Source organism: Triturus cristatus, chromosome 5_1 (assembly GCF_964204655.1).
Source record: "Triturus cristatus chromosome 5_1, aTriCri1.1, whole genome shotgun sequence".
Lineage (NCBI taxonomy): Eukaryota > Metazoa > Chordata > Amphibia > Caudata > Salamandridae > Triturus > Triturus cristatus.
This window is the reverse complement of record NC_140587.1, coordinates 323,303,910-323,321,967: the sequence shown is the minus strand read 5'-3', so window position 1 is coordinate 323,321,967 and position 18,058 is coordinate 323,303,910. Positions and strand designations below refer to the sequence as shown.

General features: G+C 44.3%; 1 protein-coding gene across 1 annotated transcript in view; it reads right to left on the bottom strand.

The window, feature by feature from the left end:
* Window positions 1–18,058, bottom strand: part of SAMD12 (sterile alpha motif domain containing 12) — a 1,313,302-nt gene that overhangs the window by 153,685 nt on the left and 1,141,559 nt on the right. The window lies entirely within an intron of this gene.

Below are 18,058 nucleotides of genomic sequence, written 5' to 3'. Positions count from 1 at the left end.
CTTGGATAGATTTAGATATAAGGGATAGTCATGCCTACTATTAGAAATGGGGGTCTCTAGTTGGCAATGGTTTGCACCTTTGTCCAAGTAGGGATCCTTCTTCCTAGTCAGGATAAGGGGATACACTTCTAAAATAACCCCTGCTCACCCCCTTGGTAGCTTGGCACAAGCAGACAGGCTTATCTCAGAGGCAGTGTGTAAATCCACAATAACGTTATGAAAAATAATGCAGTTTGGAAGAAAACCTTAAAATTGTAGAAACATTCACAAAACATAGTTCTTCCGAGTCGGTAGCTCTATCCGCAGCTACTGCGATTGCTGAAAATGACGGAGTCTAACAATTCCAGGCAACTGTGTAGATACGGGTCAGCTAAAGAGTTAACAGACTCGTAAACAGTACCTTTCTTATTGCGGCCGACACGTTAATGCAAGTCGGTCGGGGCAACCGTCGCGGTTGCGTTGCAAAATGGAAACGGTGCAGGGTGTGGTGCCCTCTAGACGCAGTGCAGGCAGTGGCTTGGTGACAATCGCCCAGATGGCGTCAGTGAGACCAAGGCTTACGATGCGGAGATAGACAGTGCTCAATGCGGTGCTGGCAAGTCACGGTGCAGGCAACGGAGCAGGTCGATGTTCGGGTCGGGCAGCGACAGTGATGGGCAAGGTGAAGCGAGGCGGTGCGGAGTGCGATGCCCACAGGACACAGTGCAAGCAACGGTTCGTTGACGGTCGCCCAGCGGCATCAGTGAGACCAAGGATGCAGTGCAAAGTGCTGTGGTGCCTTCTGCGGTGCCTTTAGAAAACGGAACCAGCGACGGACTCGGTGACAGAGTCGGCTGCTCTTTTCTTCTGCGGCGACTGAAACCAGCTGTTCCAGAGAGGGTGCCCAGAAGGATGGTGAAGTATTTGCTGTTCCTGAGACCTCTTAAACAGGGGGGCAAGCTCTACCTCAAGCCCTTGGAGACCCTTTTACAAGCAGGATACACACACAGTCCTCTCCTTGCCAGAAAACAGCTACTGCAGGCCAACCCTAGACAGCACACAGCAAATGGGCAGTAGTTCTCCTTCAGCTTTTCCCAGATCTTCTCCTTGGCAGAGGTCCCTCTTGAATTCCAGAAGTAGTCTAGAGTTCAGGGGTCTGGGACCCATCTTTTAGAGTCCATTTCTCCTTGTTCTCTGGTGTCAGAGAGGCTCTGTGCTTAGTCAAAACCAGTTCTGTCCTCTCTGGTGCATCTTCCCGGCAGGAGGTGGAGACAGCATTGTCCAAAGCAGACCAGGCCCATTCAGGTTTAAAGGAAATCTCCTCCCCCTGCTCTTAATGCAGCCCAGGTCTGTTCAGCCCAGCCGTGACTCATTCAGGAAAGTCAGGACACACATCAACCCTCCCCCAATGGCTGTCTGAGAGAATGCACATCCCCAGCCCATATCACTCCAAAGCTACACCGTCAATCCACAAACCAGCAGTGACACACAGGATGGCTAAGTAAGAAAATACCCACTTTCTAAAAGTGGTATTTTCAAACACACAATATAAAAATCTTCTTTACTAAAAGATGCATTTTTATGTTCTAAGTTCAAGCATACAAAACTCCATCGTCCCATCTGGTCCCAATGGGAAGTTATATTTATAAGATGTTATAAATAAACTCCCATTCTATCCTATGGGACAGATGGCCTTTCGATAGTGAAAAGCGAATTACACTGTAGTTCACTATTAGGACATGTCACGCACATCAGTACATGTCCTACCTTTCACATACCCTGCACCCGGCCCACATGGGTACCGTGGGCCTACCTTAGCGGTGACTCACATGTAAGAAATGGAAGGTTAGGGCCTGGCAAGTGGGTGCACTTGCCAGGTCGAAATGGCAGTACTAGACTGCACAAAGACACTGCAATGGTAGGCCTGAGACCCTTTACCAAGACTGCTTGTGCGGGTGGGACAATCAGTGCTGCAAGCATTTAGTTTGCAGGCCCTGGGCACACATAGTGCACTGTACTAGGGACTTAACAGTAAACCAAATGGGCCAATTATGGAAACACTAATTCATGACAACAATTTACAGGGAGAGCATATGCACTTTAGCACTGATCAGCAGTGGTAAAGTGCCCAGAGTCATAAAACCAACAAAAGCTGGTCAGAAACAGAAGGCCAAAAAGCAAAATGTCTGGGGATAAACCCGCTAGAAAAGCCAGGTCTAACACTTATTCTTCCTGGAAAATGGTATTTCCCTGAAATGGTAAAAGAAGGGAGAATACCCCACATTTGATATTCCTCGTACCCAAACAATGTGCCAACTGCCTCATGCAAGCAGTGCTTTGCTATGCCAGTGGTACACCCTGCCAAGTGGCAATTAGTGTAGAGATGCTAATGCTGGCTAGGCAGAGCAACAGCAAACCTCCCTCTATATGCCGGATGTGAGAATCTAAAATTAAATATCTTCTTCCCAGGTGGCTCAAGGCCAGAAGAACCACGCTGCCAGCGAGTCCTGTCCTGAAAATTAGCACTCAATGTCTTTAACCCTCACATTGAAGACCCTAGTTCCAAGTGCAAATGTTATTGTTTGAATGAAGCTATCAGGTGGTACATTCTGTGGGTAAAACAAAGGGCTGTTTGGCCATTTTACCCAGCGCAGAATGGAACGAGACTTCAGCGACTGCTTGCAAGGCTGCACGCGGCTGTCTGCTCCTCTTACCAAAGGTCTCTGGCCCTCTCCTTTGTTACAAAGGAACCCCTCTCTCCCTTTAATCCAGTCATCAGCAGCCGAGTAAGGGTGACTCAGTGCCAATGGATAACTAGTTCATTTAGTAAACCTGAACGGTGTGGTCAGATGTATCTGGGAGGACAACATAGCTGGGGCATGTCTTTTCATAATTTAGTATCACATAGTATAGCATGGGATACAAGGGGTACGCGGCACCTCCTGTCAACTCCAATATTACCTCAGGAACGTAGACATAGTTCCCTGATGCAAGCACGGGCAGTAGGCTCCCTGTCCACTGGCGCGATAGGACAGGACAACCATCGCTGGGGAGAAGAGGCCCTTCAAACCCCTGTCCCACAGTGTCTCTGTACATGTTGCACCACTGATGGCTACTCACTCGACTTATCTACAGCGACACTTCGCACAGTGGTGAATGCTCCTGCAAGTTAATTCAAGGAGTACACAGTGTTAAAAAGGTTCCTGCGACATACTGTGCTGACCTCCAACTCTAGAGTAGTAAATGGTGGTACAAGGTATTTGCCCTTCATTGGTTAGAGAGTTGTAACACCCTATAATGCACCATATGCTCCTTCTGCAGCCGATTAAAATAGAGAAACATTTTATTTTGCAGGAAACGCCAGACAAATGAAACAGGGTTGATTATTTGATTGCAAAGGATTAATGAAATTCAAACAGGAAGTTAAAGTGATGCACAAACACCCTGTCTCTGGTTTAATGTCACATACATTTGGCTAGTTTTTTTTTTCAGAAAAAAGCTTGTTTGCTTTAAGCTTGTCAGCTATTCTAGATCTCCTTTTCAATGAAAGACGTTTTTTGGGGGGTGGGGGGCGGCATGCCTATACGAGAATTATATTTATTTCCATTAGGCCTGCTTCTCAATGTAACTAAATGAAGGCACTCGATGCAATTAACTGAACGCTAATACAGCCAAACTAAACTATTTCTGAGGCGCCTCCCTCATCAGCACCGGCTCCCACTTTTCTTGAACCACCATTGTATGTTTCCAGATTACCCAACATCTTACCTACTTAGCTCTAATGCAGCCAACCACTGGCCTGGCACGCGCCTCTCGTAACCCTTTGCATCTCTTATTAATAATTCACTAAAATGACCCAGACATTAGTATGTTTATGTTGATTCAGCGCGTTGTCCTTTCCCCAGACGAGACTACCTTCAGAGTTGGAGTTTTTCCCACCGTCTGTACTGCACTGGCTGGCCTGGTTGCTGTTTGTTTACTCTTTCATGTTTATCTTGCGTTGCTGTGTTTCTGCCCTGCTGGTGCTGACTGGAGTTCAAAGCTGGCATCTTGGGCTTCGATGGGCGGAATGCTGAGGTTTGAGCCATCGTGCGAGAAAGGAAGAGCGCACTGCATTGTCCCAATTAATAGCAAAGCTTGTCTCAGCTTGTTGTCTGATTAACTGCCAATCTCAGTTAAAATGACACGACGTCGCCAGCCTCTGATCTGGAGTGAGTCTGTGAGGGCTCGTGGACGTCAGTTCACCAAAATGCCCGGGGAAGCAGAAGTGACATCACATAGCCTTTGACCCTCACGTTCACTCAAACGCATGCTTTCACTTACACACACGTTCACACTTACACGCACTCCAGTGGCGTAACGCAGGACCACCCAATCCCCACGGGGTTGGGGGGGGGGGTAAGCTGCAGGGTGCCCCCTGAGCTGCAGGGGGCCCCTCAGCACAGTACCAAGGCCTGAGAGCTGCGGATTAAATCCGGAGCAGGGGCCGCTCCATGTACCTTGCAGGGGGGGCTCCCTTAACTTTCGTTATGCCACTGACGCGCACTCTCAAGAAAAAACACTCTCACCCGTAAGCATGCACGCAAAACTTTTTATATTTACCTCAGATATTGGGAAGCTCATATTCCAGCCAATTGTACTCTGTTTTCGTTACACTAACAGTGGTAAAAATGCCATATTTTTTACTATTAGTGAAATGAAAAAATGACAGCAAACAAAGCTCGTGGAGCCCCAGCCGACGACCATAAGAATGATCTGCTATTGTTTTCTGGCACTGGTTTTGCCACCTCTGAGGCAGTGCCAGAGTTCACAAAGGGCAATGCAGGGGTTGCAGCTGCGACCACTGGCAACCCCTTAATGACGTCCATGTATGAGCTCCTGATAACTTTGGGTTTTCATTGTGGCCGGCCACATGGATCAGGGCTACCCCTGATCAGGGGGCACTGGGGATTCGTTGCTGGTCTGCCAACATTATAATTCTAAGAGTTATGTGTCAATGGGGTAACCCGATAAACCACTGGACTCGGGTGTATATATTGGTATATGAAAAGACAGTCACAGTGGAACAATTTAGCTCAATTAGAACACAAGTTTATAATCTAAATTTAAGTAGAGTTATGACAACACCTTATTGAGATACACAAATGACTGCATTTAATCGTTTGAGCATAGAAAAAGGTCAACATATCAACCTGTTCGACAGACAAACGCATGTCAAAATCATCATTTTCAATTAATAAGGGTGTAAGTAAGGTGAAAAGTGCAACATAAATAGGGATAAGTGCAGACAATGTGAAGGGGAAGGTCGTGTGTTTAAGAACATCCAAAATCAATTTGAAGACCTAACCTGCCACTTGAATGGCAATAACACAAATGCAATAACATGAACAAAAAAAGCAGTTGTAAAATCACTGTCAGTCTCATGTATTGAACAAAGGGAAAAAGTCGTCGACGTTTCGACCCCTAATCGAGCCAGCAATTAGGAATTCTTGGAAGCGGGGTCTTCTTCAGGACCAGTGGGGGGTAGAGAAGATGGACTTACACCTAGGGATAATGAGTAGTATTAATACGGTGTGTCTATGGGATCATTGAATGTCATTAGGTAGAATTAAGGTATTATTTACCGACATCAGCAGGGATGACTCATGCTGGACGATATGTGGAATGGGCCCGAACGGCTCCTAAAACAAAAAGACGGAACAAGAGGAGAATGTACATCTGTATGGGGTCTCAATTAAGGCCTAATGATCAAACCAAAATGGTGTACTACTCACCATTCGATGTTGAAAAACCGGTGCTATTGCTGAGATTATTCTTATCGGTATCTGAAGAATCAGAGTGGGCAGTGGTTCATACGTAACCAGAGCTGGGGGGGCAAGAACACGGATTTCAAACCTCAAAACCGGGTTTGGAATTATACCTAAAACATTATGGTATAAACATCAAGGGACCCACAAGAGTAAAGGAAAATATTTAAAAACAAATTGGCGGCAAATATATCAATTGGAATTGAAAAAGGAGTCACCGTGAGGAGACAACAGGGGTACGGGAAGTTGGAGCATAAACAACGCTGCGGGGTCTTTAAAGTTTAAACCATCTATAGTTGGTGAACACCCAGCGTGTTACGGAATTAACGTGTAACCGGCTTGGCGGCTCTACAAGCCCGGATTCCAGTCAATTGATATGTGGCTGGCAAAGGCCCATAAAGCGGCTTTTACATCTAAAACCCAACCCAGGCGATGTGTCTCGCAACGGGAGATTCGCAAAAGGAAATATGAGGAGGAGCAACACCCAGTCTCTTAGTGGGGCAAAGGCAGGCGAGCAGCGCGGTGAGAGAAGCTCTCCAGTAAGAAGAAGACGCGCACATGCATCGCGGTCTGACATACCTCCCGGGCAGCGTCAACAGCATCTGACAGCTAACCCTGGGCGGTGTCACGTGACCCTTTAAGTAGCTGACGAAAGCAGGTATGTCAAGAATTTGCGCGTAACGCGCTAATTGGACAAAGGCAGGGGGCGTGTGTGTGTCAGCGCAGCTGAACACTCAAAAGAGGCAAAACTGAAAGTGTTTTCACCCGAGCGGCAAACAGAGTTCAACAACGCACGAAGGGCATTCAAGTATGCCGATAGAAACTGCTGTCAAACAGCTTACAATCTAAATATCTTGCTTCTAACATTGAGGCATGGTATTCACAGTACTGTACGTAAGTACAAAGATAGGTAAAAACACTTTGTCAGATATACATAACGTCAACGTACTAAACGTTAACCAATTCATTAAACAGCATAAAAATGAGAGAACAGTTTAGCTTCCAGGGTGAAATATATGCAAAGATACTGGCCTGACTGCAAAGGCAGCTTACATTCTGATGCAGTGATAGACTGACCTCGTCGGATTATTAATAAACATCTAGGTAGAGCTTTGCTCAGATTTTAAAAGAAGGGAATAGAGGCAATTATAAGCTTGCAAAGATGGAAAGAGTGTCAGTAATGTGATATGTGCCATGTAACAAAAATCCATAACAGGTGTACATGGACGGAAAATGCCCCAAATGTAAAGGCTAGGTGTTATTCAACAGGGATAATTGTGCATATGTAGCGTCAAGTTCGTTAAGGCCATTGCGGACAGAATCAAACCTGTCCATCCATTTGCATTCGCGGATATTAACAATTGCTCCCAAGTCGCCTCCCCTGACGCCCAAAGTGATGGCCTCAAGAACTAGCCATTTCATCGATTCAGGGGGATGGTTAGATGCTAAAAAATGTTCAACCATGGGAGCCCCCGTGGTGTTGCACCTTATTCTGCTACAATGTTGTAGGATGCGGCACTTGATCCTCTGAGTAGTCTGACCTACGTATATTTTATTGCAGGGACAGACAATCGCGTAGATGACATTCTTAGTATTGCAGTTTGTCACTGTTTTAAGGGGCACCGTGCAATTATTATATTGAAACACTTTAGTTTCAATGGTAAGATTGCACGCTTTACATTGTCCACATTTGACATGGCCTACTGGTGCCGGAAGTTGCCACATTGATTCAATTGTTGGCTTAGGAGGTGTGTCCAGAAAGGACTTTACCACTTGGTCACGAACATTTCTGCCCTTCTTGAAGGAGTGCATTGGTGGTTCAGGATGATGTAGTTCCGATGATACCAGATGCCAGTGTTTGTTTATAATATGTCGGATTTCGTTGCTCCTGGTGTTAAAGGTGGTAACGCATATTAGCCTGTTGAGGTCCTCTTCTCGGTTCTTTGGAGTTAGAAGCATATCCCTATGATTGAACCATGCTCTCTTACGGGCCCTCTTAACCAACCGTCTGGGGTAGCCACGCTCAATTAGTCTAGCAATCAGATCATCAGATTCATTAAAAAAGTCCTCCTTCTGTGTACAGTTTCTCCTGATCCTGAGAAACTGGCCAAAGGGCAGATTATCACGTAGGCCTCTTGGATGGTGACTCCCATATCTGAGTAGCGTGTTTCTCTCAGTAGGCTTTCGGTAAAGTGTCGTGTATAAGCACTCATCCGCAGTTTTGATAGAGATATCCAAGAAGTCAATGGTGGACTTGTCTTTGTGAATAGTAAACTGGATATCACCTGTTCTCTCATTGAGCCATTTGAAAAAATTGTTGAGTTCCGAATCACTGCCTGTCCAAATCATGAGGACATCATCGATGTAACGCTTCCAATACGCAACTTGCCTTTTAAATGGATTCATGATATTGTTCACAAAGGTCTGCTCAAAGTCGTCCATATACAGGATCGCCAGGTCCGGAGCAAAGCTGGCCCCCATCGCGACGCCTTTAGTCTGCATGAAGTACTCATTTTGGAAGAGAAAGAAATTTTGTGTCATCGCTATAGTGAGTAATTGAATTATAAACTCGGATGGGACATGTGTAGGTTGTGTTCTTGTGTCCAAGTATTTTGACATCACGTCTAGAGCATGTTGTTGTGGGATGCTGGTATATAGTGACACAATATCCAGCGTGACAAGGATCTGGGTATCTGGATTGAAAGACATACCATCAATTAAGTTGATGACCTGCATCGTGTCTCGTACATATGACCCGGTCTGTTCAGCTAAAGGTTTTAGGAAGAAATCCACGTATTTACACAGGGGTTCAAGAATTGACCCACATCCGGAGACTATCGGGCGCCCAGGTGGTCGTTGTTGATTCTTATGAACTTTAGGTAGGGTGTAAATCATTGGAATGCGTGGGTGAGTCTGGTTCAGGTAGGCAAATTCCAAGTTTGAGAGGAAACCTTGAGCAAGGCCATCCTGAGTTGTCCGTAAAATCATGCTACTGATTTTCTTGGAGGGATTATGATTTAATCTGGTGTAACTAACACCATCATTCAGTTGGGAGTAAATCTCGTCCTTGTAGTCCTCCACATTCTGAAGCACGATGGCACCACCCTTATCAGCAGGTTTGATGACAATGGAGCGATTGTTTTTGAGGTTCTCAAGGGCTTTCCTTTCACCACTGGTAATGTTGTGCGTTACATATTTCTTGATAAAACACGTGTTGAGGGCCTCCTTAAGCACAATGCTCTCATAGGTCAACAGCCGATGTGAAACCATTTGTGAGGTTGGAGTAAAGGAGGATGGAGTCCGGAGTCCAGTACAAGATGTCGTAGAATGAATTGGGGACTGACGGAAAAAATAGCGTAACCTCATCTTACGAAAGAAACGGTGTAATTCAGTTTGCAGATTAAATTTGTTAGGATATGTGGTGGGGACATACGATAACCCTTTACTGAGAACCTTATGTTCATCATTGGTCAATACATGATTAGACAAATTCATAATAGGGTCCTTGATGGTAGTCACCAGCGATAGACCCGGCGTCTCGTTTGAATTTCCCCGTGCTGTTCCTGGGGGAAATGCACTTGCTTCTGGGTAGGAGTCATACCCTGGGGTTGGCCTCGACCCCATCCTTGTTGAAGGTAGCCGCGTCCCCGGCCTCTGTTCCAGTTCCAGTTCGTATTCCTTCCTCTTGGTGGTCGCCATTGTCTGTCCTCTAAAAAAGAAGGTCCAGATGGTGGATAATATGCCGTGTCCTGGCCTTGGTAATTGAGACTGATCCCTGCTTGTTCGCTGTCGCTTCCAGTGGATCCTGTTGATTCAGAGAAAGTTGTGAATCTACGGGTACCTCTGAAGCCACCCCTTCCTCTATTGAAGAAACGTCCCTGTTGATCCTGTTTGTAATAATCGTCGTGTAGATATGGGTAGGTCAACTTCTTGTCATAGACACGGACGTCTTTGGAGAGTTTATCAAGCTTCTTCGCTTGAGTATTAATGTCGAATTCTTTGATTGTTTTCTCAAGACGCTCCATTCGCATTCGTTAAAGCGCTGTCAGTAGAGATATCGCGTTTAAGATCTGCGATTTCTTTCATAAGTTTCTCGACCTGTTCAAGGGCTGTTTCTACCCCCAGCACCATCCAGTGTCGTGAGCAGTTGTTGGCAACAAAACTGAATCCCTCCTTGAACTTGGGTTGGTCCACAAAGATCGCAGGCTCGTTCTTGACTTGTAATCCTACCGGGATGACATTAGCCTGTAGGTATTTGGTCAGGACGTGTCCGTGTAATCTTGTACGGATTAGCTTTTTCTCCAGTCTTTCCAGTTTGTTTATCTTTTCGTTGAGAGACACATCTATGTTGGGAGTGTTGGAGGTTATGAAAGGATTAGTGGGGTCCTGAATGAGATTGGCGATGTACTCCTCAGTATATGATAAAGTTTCACTTGCCGTCATAATGTGAAAATGCAAATTAAATAGGCTAAAAGCAAATACCCTCGCAGGAAAAACCTGCACTAGGATGAGTTATGTGTCAATGGGGTAACCCGATAAACCACTGGACTCGGGTGTATATATTGGTATATGAAAAGACAGTCACAGTGGAACAATTTAGCTCAATTAGAACACAAGTTTATAATCTAAATTTAAGTAGAGTTATGACAACACCTTATTGAGATACACAAATGACTGCATTTAATCGTTTGAGCATAGAAAAAGGTCAACATATCAACCTGTTCGACAGACAAACGCATGTCAAAATCATCATTTTCAATTAATAAGGGTGTAAGTAAGGTGAAAAGTGCAACATAAATAGGGATAAGTGCAGACAATGTGAAGGGGAAGGTCCTGTGTTTAAGAACATCCAAAATCAATTTGAAGACCTAACCTGCCACTTGAATGGCAATAACACAAATGCAATAACATGAACAAAAAAAGCAGTTGTAAAATCACTGTCAGTCTCATGTATTGTAGAAAGGGAAAAAGTCGTCGACGTTTTGACCCCTAATCGAGCCAGCAATTAGGAATTCTTGGAAGCGGGGTCTTCTTCAGGACCAGTGGGGGGTAGAGAAGATGGACTTACACCTAGGGATAATGAGTAGTATTAATACGGTGTGTCTATGGGATCATTGAATGTCATTAGGTAGAATTAAGGTATTATTTACCGACATCAGCAGGGATGACTCATGCTGGACGATATGTGGAATGGGCCCGAACGGCTCCTAAAACAAAAAGACGGAACAAGAGGAGAATGTACATCTGTATGGGGTCTCAATTAAGGCCTAATGATCAAACCAAAATGGTGTACTACTCACCATTCGATGTTGAAAAACCGGTGCTATTGCTGAGATTATTCTTATCGGTATCTGAAGAATCAGAGTGGGCAGTGGTTCATACGTAACCAGAGCTGGGGGGGCAAGAACACGGATTTCAAACCTCAAAACCGGGTTTGGAATTATACCTAAAACATTATGGTATAAACATCAAGGGACCCACAAGAGTAAAGGAAAATATTTAAAAACAAATTGGCGGCAAATATATCAATTGGTATTGAAAAGGGAGTCACCGTGGGGAGACAACAGGGGTACGGGAAGTTGGAGCATAAACAACGCTGCGGGGTCTTTAAAGTTTAAACCATCTATAGTTGGTGAACACCCAGCGTGTTACGGAATTAACGTGTAACCGGCTTGGCGGCTCTACAAGCCCGGATTCCAGTCAATTGATATGTGGCTGGCAAAGGCCCATATAGCGGCTTTTACATCTAAAACCCAACCCAGGCGATGTGTCTCGCAACGGGAGATTCGCAAAAGGAAATATGAGGAGGAGCAACACCCAGTCTCTTAGTGGGGCAAAGGCAGGCGAGCAGCGCGGTGAGAGAAGCTCTCCAGTAAGAAGAAGACGCGCGCATGCATCGCGGTCTGACATACCTCCCGGGCAGCGTCAACAGCATCTGACAGCTAACCCTGGGCGGTGTCACGTGACCCTTTAAGTAGCTGACGAAAGCAGGTATGTCAAGAATTTGCGCGTAACGCGCTCATTGGACAAAGGCAGGGGGTGTGTGTGTCAGCGCAGCTGAACACTCAAAAGAGGCAAAACTGAAAGTGTTTTCACCCGAGCGGCAAACAGAGTTCAACAACGCACAAAGGGCATTCAAGTATGCCGATAGAAACTGCTGTCAAACAGCTTACAATCTAAATATCTTGCTTCTAACATTGAGGCATGGTATTCACAGTACTGTACGTAAGTACAAAGATAGGTAAAACCACTTTGTCAGATATACATAACGTCAACGTACTAAACGTTAACCAATTCATTAAACAGCATAAAAATGAGAGAACAGTTTAGCTTCCAGGGTGAAATATATGCAAAGATACTGGCCTGACTGCAAAGGCAGCTTACATTCTGATGCAGTGATAGACTGACCTCGTCGGATTATTAATAAACATCTAGGTAGAGCTTTGCTCAGATTTTAAAAGAAGGGAATAGAGGCAATTATAAGCTTGCAAAGATGGAAAGAGTGTCAGTAATGTGATATGTGCCATGTAACAAAAATCCATAACAGGTGTACATGGACGGAAAATGCCCCAAATGTAAAGGCTAGGTGTTATTCAACAGGGATAATTGTGCATATGTAGCGTCAAGTTCGTTAAGGCCACTGCGGACAGAATCAAACCTGTCCATCCATTTGCATTCGCGGATATTAAGAATTGCTCCCAAGTCGCCTCCCCTGACGCCCAAAGTGATGGCCTCAAGAACTAGCCATTTCATCGATTCAGGGGGATGGTTAGATGCTAAAAAATGTTCAACCATGGGAGCCCCCGTGGTGTTGCACCTTATTCTGCTACAATGTTGTAGGATGCGGCACTTGATCCTCTGAGTAGTCTGACCTACGTATATTTTATTGCAGGGACAGACAATCGCGTAGATGACATTCTTAGTATTGCAGTTTGTCAATGTTGTAAGGGGCACCGTGCAATTATTACATTGAAACACTTTAGTTTCAATGGTAAGATTGCACGCTTTACATTGTCCACATTTGACATGGCCTACTGGTGCCGGAAGTTGCCACATTGATTCAATTGTTGGCTTAGGAGGTGTGTCCAGAAAGGACTTTACCACTTGGTCACGAACATTTCTGCCCTTCTTGAAGGAGTGCATTGGTGGTTCAGGAAGATGTAGTTCCGATGATACCAGATGCCAGTGTTTGTTTATGATATGTCGGATTTCGTTGCTCCTGGTCTTAAAGGTGGTAACGCATATTAGCCTGAGGTCGTCCTCTTCTCGGTTCTTTGGAGTTAGAAGCATATCCCTATGATTGAACCATGCTCTCTTACGGGCCCTCTTAACCAACCGTCTGGGGTAGCCACGCTCAATTAGTCTAGCAATCAGATCATCAGATTCATTAAAAAAGTCCTCCTTCCGTGTACAGTTTCTCCTGATCCTGAGAAACTGGCCAAAGGGCAGATTATTGGGCGTCAGGGGAGGCGACTTGGGAGCAATTCTTAATATCCGCGAATGCAAATGGATGGACAGGTTTGATTCTGTCCGCAATGGCCTTAACGAACTTGACGCTACATATGCACAATTATCCCTGTTGAATAACACCTAGCCTTTACATTTGGGGCATTTTCCGTCCATGTACACCTGTTATGGATTTTTGTTACATGGCACATATCACATTACTGACACTCTTTCCATCTTTGCAATCTTATAATTGCCTCTATTCCCTTCTTTTAAAATCTGAGCAAAGCTCTACCTAGATGTTTATTAATAATCCGACGAGGTCAGTCTATCACTGCATCAGAATGTAAGCTGCCTTTGCAGTCAGGCCAGTATCTTTGCATATATTTCACCCTGGAAGCTAAACTGTTCTCTCATTTTTATGCTGTTTAATGAATTGGTTAACGTTTAGTACGTTGACGTTATGTATATCTGACAAAGTGTTTTTACCTATCTTTGTACTTACGTACAGTACTGTGAATACCATGCCTCAATGTTAGAAGCAAGATATTTAGATTGTAAGCTGTTTGACAGCAGTTTCTATCGGCATACTTGAATGCCCTTCGTGCGTTGTTGAACTCTGTTTGCCGCTCGGGTGAAAACACTTTCAGTTTTGCCTCTTTTGAGTGTTCAGCTGCGCTGACACACACACCCCCTGCCTTTGTCCAATGAGCGCGTTACGCGCAAATTCTTGACGTACCTGCTTTCGTCAGCTACTTAAAGGGTCACGTTAGCTGTCAGATGCTGTTGACGCTGCCCGGGAGGTATGTCAGACCGCGATGCATGCGCGCGTCTTCTTCTTACTGGAGAGCTTCTCTCACCGCGCTGCTCGCCTGCCTTTGCCCCACTAAGAGACTGGGTGTTGCTCCTCCTCATATTTCCTTTTGCGAATCTCCCGTTGCGAGACACATCGCCTGGGTTGGGTTTTAGATGTAAAAGCCGCTATATGGGCCTTTGCCAGCCACATATCAATTGACTGGAATCCGGGCTTGTAGAGCCGCCAAGCCGGTTACACGTTAATTCCGTAACACGCTGGGTGTTCACCAACTATAGATGGTTTAAACTTTAAAGACCCCGCAGCGTTGTTTATGCTCCAACTTCCCGTACCCCTGTTGTCTCCTCACGGTGACTCCTTTTTCAATACCAATTGATATATTTGCCGCCAATTTGTTTTTAAATATTTTCCTTTACTCTTGTGGGTCCCTTGATGTTTATACCATAATGTTTTAGGTAGAATTCCAAACCCGGTTTTTAGGTTTGAAATCCGTGTTCTTGCCCCCCCAGCTCTGGTTACGTATGAACCACTGCCCACTCTGATTCTTCAGATACCGATAAGAATAATCTCAGCAATAGCACCGGTTTTTCAACATCGAATGGTGAGTAGTACACCATTTTGGATTGATCATTAGGCCTTAATTGAGACCCCATACAGATGTACATTCTCCTCTTGTTCCGTCTTTTTGTTTTAGGAGCCGTTCGGGCCCATTCCACATATCGTCCAGCATGAGTCATCCCTGCTGATGTCGGTAAATAATACCTTAATTCTACCTAATGACATTCAATGATCCCATAGACACACCGTATTAATACTACTCATTATCCCTAGGTGTAAGTCCATCTTCTCTACCCCCCACTGGTCCTGAAGAAGACCCCGCTTCCAAGAATTCCTAATTGCTGGCTCGATTAGGGGTCGAAACGTCGACGACTTTTTCCCTTTGTTCAATACATGAGACTGACAGTGATTTTACAACTGCTTTTTTTGTTCATGTTATTGCATTTGTGTTATTGCCATTCAAGTGGCAGGTTAGGTCTTCAAATTGATTTTGGATGTTCTTAAACACACGACCTTCCCCTTCACATTGTCTGCACTTATCCCTATTTATGTTGCACTTTTCACCTTACTTACACCCTTATTAATTGAAAATTATGATTTTGACATGCGTTTGTCTGTCGAACAGGTTGATATGTTGACCTTTTTCTATGCTCAAACGATTAAATGCAGTCATTTGTGTATCTCAATAAGGTGTTGTCATAACTCTACTTAAATTTAGATTATAAACTTGTGTTCTAATTGAGCTAAATTGTTCCACTGTGACTGTCTTTTCATATACCAACATTATAATTCTAATCACATCTTGTGGCGCACCCAACTGCAATATGACAGACAAGTCAACTCCTGGACACGGTGCCTCCACAAAGAATGTATATACACCACCTCTCCGCACGCATGCTACCAAGGCAGCTTCAAGACTTATAGGTAAGAGGAGTGAAAACTTTATATGAATCATGCCCAATATTTAGTAGATTTATTTGAAATCTGGGAATGACTACGCGCACAACATCTGCAGCCTTTAAGGTTTCAAAAGGGTTATAGTGAGAGAGCAAATACCTTAAACATCTGAGTCCCAATTAATATCTGACCTTTCAAAGGACACAGAGCGGCTTCTATAGGTTCAGCCCTTCAGGAAGCCAGGCTCACTCTGGCATCTTTAAAAATTGGCAAGCTCCTCTCAGAGGCACAAATACCAATATTTGTCGGTCTTGTAGCAGTCAAACTGAGATAAGGAGGTGGTATGGAGGACTCTAGAACAACTGCCCCTAGGAATGAACGAGGGAAATGTCTGTGCAGGAGGCTGAGATCAGGCTCGGGGGGGGGGCACTAATAAAAGCCTTGGATTATGTTCTAAAACAAGCTACATATTGCCCTGAGTGACAAAGCTTGGGAAAGGTATGTCTGCTCATGTCCCCGCTGGGTTCAGAGATTGCTCTCCCCCAAAAAATAACATTACCTCAAAGTGTGGCCAAACCTTTCGTTTTAAGTCATATTTTTTCAAATAAATTGAATAAGAGCTATAGATTATAATCTCGAGGACAATTCAATTCTCAACAGCGTCAAATCATTTGTATGTGGAAGAAAAACCGTGTGTAACTAGTTCATAGCAATTTTCTGAGTTACATATACTGTGGGCATCTGGAGCCATCCAGCTTTGCCCCTTAGCCTGCCTCTGCCTAGCCGTCCACAATCGGCCGCCTTTGCGCCAATGACTGATCCCAAATTCATGGTTCTTTCGGGCTCTCCCAGGAAAGGGTAGAGTATTTTTAACATTAACATTCTCATATGATCGTGGTCACTCTTTGATATTTCCATTAAAATGTTTCTATCAAAAATCACTCTAAGGGTTAAACTTGCTGTGACAGAAAAAAAAAGAGAGAACCACATTTTAGAGTGAAGAATTTAAAGACTATATTTAGGAGATAGAATTCTTGTAGTATCCGCACAAAATCAGTTTGAAGGCAACATCTTTGGAAGGAATAAGCCTAGCAAAGGGTACTGCCTACTCACAGAACTTTTTGAAGGGAACATTATGTGAGCCGGTAGCGGAAGTAGCCACAGGAGTCGACAGAAGATCTACAATGCCTGTGACCTCTTTGGCGGAGACTGGAACTGAATGGGTCACATAGGAAGCTGTCCCAGGAGGCTCGAGCTGCAATACTGATGGTGGACACAGCACTTTGGTGTCTTTTTTACATATTCCATTTATATATATTTTGGTGTAATAAAGTTCCTGATGCAGCATTAATATGCAAACTGGGACTCTGTGACGTATTGGGTTACTGTTGTGATTTTTAGGAATATTTGTACATGTTAATGATTACACTTCTATGACACTGAAGCACCTTTTTCTGAGTCCACGCTTAAAATGCCTCCTGATAACTCCGAAGAAGTCTTGCAGACAAAACACGTGTTGGCTGTATTGGCTGCGTTCACTGAGATCATACAACACCATGGAGCCCTATAATTGACAATCAGTGCATTATTGGGGGGAAAAATTAAGACATACTATCTGTGTTCCTTGGTGCTCACTGTATAGAATAACACTGTTCCGCCATATTGTGATGGTTACTGAATTTTGTATTAGAATTTATTCCATATATACCAATATGGGAAACATGGATGTATTGCTATCCTGTGTTCATTTGGTATTATAATAAAGTCTATAGTATTTTTCTTCTACACATGTGTAATACTTATTGTACAGCTTGGTTGTGTGTCCGGACATTCAGATCTTTAGAAGCTCGACAACAATCTTCGAGTAAAATTGATATTCAAAAACATGGGGAAGGCCTGGTTCCAGCTCGAAATAAGAGATGCAGGTAACAAACCCAATGAGCTAAAAAGAAACAGAAAACCAGGCAGTGCGGCGAGGTTCTTTCAAAAGCAGAAAAAAGAAAATGTGGTTTGGTGTTATTGACACCTTAGTATTGTGCAAACACTGGGGAGATCATGGTCAACCCACGCTCTGCTGGATCGTCCAGGTGTCACTTACAAAGGACCCCACAGTCCTGCCACTAAAAGGTAATATTCATGAGAATGTCCCGCAATCCGCCAAACACTAAACAACCCATCCAGCTTTCAGATAAGTCTGCATTGGATTGACAAGTTCACTGTGGGTACATCTTCGTGGCAGGACTGTGGAGGCCTTTTACAAGATACCTGGACTGGCCAGTCTTTGGTGGATGTGCTGTTCCTGCCAAATTCTAAATAACTCATGGAGTCCATCCTTGTGTTCATGAGTCTACACTCCAGTGCAGAGGGCACAGCCACCGCCTTTTGGCAAATGTCTTCCATTTGCCTAAAACAGAGGGATGTCCCGTGCCCCCTATTTAGAGTCTGTACATGGGTATTCTCTGATTTTTAGCATGTTAATTCGTTTTTTTCACTGACAAATTAAAATCAATTCAGAACTGAAGTTTTTTTTCACTGAAAGTTATTAGTGTTACTGTGA